Raw genomic sequence first — 4,079 nt, 5'->3', positions numbered from 1 at the left:
ACACCTATGTAATTATGTTTTGATAGGTTAGTTTTTCCATGGTAAAAGCAACACTATTCCTCATGATGTTCAGCAATGACATATCTTTGAAACCACAAGTTTAATTAACTTCATGCTTAATACACATTCACATTGTTAAGATTGTTAATCTGGATTTTCTAAATTGCTTCTTCGGTTGCTTGTAGAAACTAAATTACGATTAGGCCATTCATGCTTTTAGTACCAGGGTCCATAATAATCTGGTGTTAATTAGCGAATGTGAGTTATGGGGGATCTTTCAACGGTTTTGTATTCGAATCATGATTCTGAGGGTTGTCGGTACTAAAACAAGATTTATCTTCTTTAACCGAAAGATCAGTAACATCGCGTCACTAGAACATCGGTACATTTATCCTCATGTGACCACGTGGATGTGGTGCGACGGCCGTGGTTTGTGGGTTGTTGCTTCGAGTAGCTTGGGACTTTGACCTTGTATCATGTGGACAATGGGATTTTCATTGATGTTAGTCGTCGATTTGTGGGCTGTTACAGCCCGCGCATGCCCCATGGAGTGCATGCCTCTTTACCTACGCGGAAGAGTCCGCGTCTACTCCTCCCATAGCAGTCATAACTTCTTGTTTTTGTCGACGATAAAAGTCTTGCTTGTTCAGCGGAGCGGAGCATACCGTTGTATGTGTTTGTGTGGTTGATGTTTATTGTAGCATTCGCCGTATCATCGACGAGTGTAGGCTTACCCATATGTGTTTAGTAATTTGGAAGCGGGTTTGGCTCATCAATTTTCATTCGTTTTCCATAATCAATAATTTTATAATGAATGAAAATGGAGAAATGTTTTGCCTCGTGCTTAAGGGCATGTTCGGTTGACAGAGAAAATGGAGGGATTTGGCAGGGATTGACAGGGATTACACCCTCTACAAGTTAAAACCTCCTCCAATCCACCCCAATCCTCTTGTGAGGAGATGTAACCGAACAAAGCCTAAAGAAATATGACCAAGGGGATGTCAACGCTGAGGTAGCGATAGCTTAGCTTGATTGCTTGCCGCATCGCATGCCGACGTGCGCGCGTACGTCGGAGAGGCTAGGGCTGGAAACGTACGTGATACCAACTGAGCTTCGGCGTGACGCGGGCGCCGATCGGCCGCAGAAATGTATGTGTGCACGTGCCTTTTCTACTTTTGTAAAATTGATTGATTGTTTCGCTGCTGACAGCTTTGTTTGTCTGGAACTCTGGGGACGTACACACTGCGTGCACCGCCGCAAACGGACGTCAGACAAGTGCACGTGCTTGTTCCCACGGATTGCGGCAGATAAATGGATATTGGCATATCTACGTGCACTCTTGACTTTGACACTCAAGGACGGATATATATCACTAGCACTCCTATATCTTAGAGCATCCAGTAGCAGAGTCATGTATTTGCGTTCGCTATATTGTACTGTACTTGCTATATGAAACACACCTTTCTATAGTTTTGAAGGTTGGACATATTACGTGTTCAGATTCATCATATCTTAGGCTCCATCTCCATCTATATCCGTTCTATACCTAGTAGTAAAAGACGATTCGTTTTTTGGGTTTTTTGGTCCATCCCGTTTCGTATGTCGTCCTAAAATTGCGTATTGACAATGTAAATAAAAAAAATCATCCAAGGAGTCGAACTCTCGACCCTGGTCGGGCATGCTATGCCTTTGCCACCAGAGCCCACAACATGGTGGAATATCTTACTTAGGTTTCGTCGCTCATGACCAGCTGCATCTTTAAGCACATGGGTCAAACCCAATAAAATGATGAAAATAAGGCTTACCCGGATTTATTTTGTGAGCAGCGAAAAATAGTCACACACATAAGAATAAATGGTTATCTCATCAAATAAATAGTCTCACCTTTTACATAAAATTTCATTAGTTTTTATACGTTTGTAAGTTGCCTATCAGCGAGCCATCTTGAAAATCAATAAAGAGAGGATGGCGTGTGGGTCTCAAGGACTATGGGATGCTGCTTGAAATCGGGGATTGTGTGAAAGTAAGTAAATGAGATTGTGGGCTTTGATGGTGGCTGAAAGAAACTGGATTGATGCTGAAAAATTAAAAGCGAGATTGTAGGAGGCCGATTGAATTTTGGAATAGTGGAAAGTAATTTAGGGCATGTACAATGGTACTATCTTAGGAGTGAGATAGAATAAATGCTGAGGTGAGGGAGAGAGAAATCATAAAAAAAAGAGCTTGTCTTATCTTATTTAAGAAAGATGATCTCTTAGCATAATATGTCTCATCACATTTTTAGGAATAACTAGTTATTGAAGATAAGGCTAAGAGGTAACCCACTGTAGACATGCTTTTTTGTCATCTCTAAATCATCTACTTCGTTTCATCATCAACAGTCCAACATCAACCTCACGGATGCAAAGAGGGCGAGGAAGACCACGACCACAACCACGACAACCAGGCTAAGACGACTCTAACGGCGGGGACTCGATTCCGACAGGCATTGATGCTTAAAATTGTACTAATATTTAAGCCAGACATCCACTCATTTCAGTGGATGCCCTAACAAGTGCTAAGTATTATTTTGAAAAATGATGACGATACCATCTCCACCTTCTTGCACGATGAGGGCGTCTGCCTGTCCTCCTTTGAGAGTGGCAGATAGTTCGAACTGTGAGTGGAAGGGAGGGAAGTGGAAGCTATGGGCTATGGGGAGAGAAGTGGAGGCTGTAGTGGAGGGGGATATAAGCTACGTTGGACATGCGACAACCTTTTTATAGCCGTGGGACAGGCAACGAGAAAATGTGTCAAGAACGGCGGAGGACAGTTGGCACGTGGGCAAGCACCATTAATTGGTATCTGTTCGTCTGTGTCATTGGCAGGAAAAGGAAATGAGACATGTAGGAGGCTGAGGAGGGAGGTGAAACTTTACTCCGCGCAAGCGGTAGCCGAATGGCGTGCTATAAACCAACGCCTCACAACTTTCAAATATGGAGGTTAGCGTCCTTGATATCGTATTTTTTTTTTCTCGAGCAGGCACCTCTCGCACACCCAGGATGAGGGGCCCCTCAGAAACCCACCCACACATGCAACGAGCCAGCTCGGCAGTACTGACAACATCCAACATCCAAGCACGCACGTAAAAAGTCAAGCAACACCGACCCATGCACGCAAGCAGACGAAACGGTACTAACCGCCACGACCGCCCCGACAACATCCTTCATTCGAGCATAGCCAAACAAAACGGCCAGAAAAGCCCCTCGCCAGCCCACACACACACGCAGGGCAAGGCTGGTCATGCAACGCTCACATGTCGACCCGGGTGCATGAGCGTACCCGTTTTGCGCGAACTAGCCCTATAGGAAACGAACGACGCTGACACACCGACCCTACCTCGCCAATCGCACGCGGACCAACCATGAGACGGCGCACATAGGCACAGCAAAAAGCACCACATAAAGGTGCCCTCGAGCATGCCCACGGCTCAGGCGTCATGCCCCTCGGAGGAGGAAATCGGGGCCGCGTGGAGCGTCCCAGGAAGATCGGACGATGGGGAGCGCGCCAGGAACCAATGACACGAGATGCACGCGGAACGAACAACGCGAAGGGCTCTTGCAATCGAGGAGGCCCCAAGAGCGTGTACTTCAACATCCTTTACAAGAGTAATATAAGATTGATTTGTGGCCGAAAAGCAAGGAGATTACATCAAGCAAAAGTAGTTCCGCATAATTCGGAGCAGGTTGTTAATAATGATAATGACGCCATCTAACATTCAGCAAAATGAAACGGCACGGCCGGCGATTCCAAAATGAAAAGGAAGGAAATGCAAATGCAGATGCAGGCTTGATGAAGTCATGCCTCATCCAACCAGATGCATGTGTCATCTTTCCAGCACGTGTTGTACGCAGTTCTTACTATTTTCTTTGTCAGTTTGATTGCTTGTCCAACAGATCAGCCAGACGTCGTACTCGTATGCGCGTATAGCTCTTTCGGCATACGACTATTCTTCCGATTCAGATGGACAAATTAAGTGGCGGGGAACTGCATCAGTTGAGGCGTACTCCTGCAATGCAAGAATGAGCAAAAAGGCCGTT

Source organism: Triticum dicoccoides, chromosome 4A, assembly GCF_002162155.2.
Source record: "Triticum dicoccoides isolate Atlit2015 ecotype Zavitan chromosome 4A, WEW_v2.0, whole genome shotgun sequence".
NCBI classification, from domain to species: Eukaryota; Viridiplantae; Streptophyta; class Magnoliopsida; order Poales; family Poaceae; genus Triticum; species Triticum dicoccoides.
The sequence above is the reverse complement of the archived record's forward strand: the minus strand, read 5'-3'. Positions refer to the sequence as shown.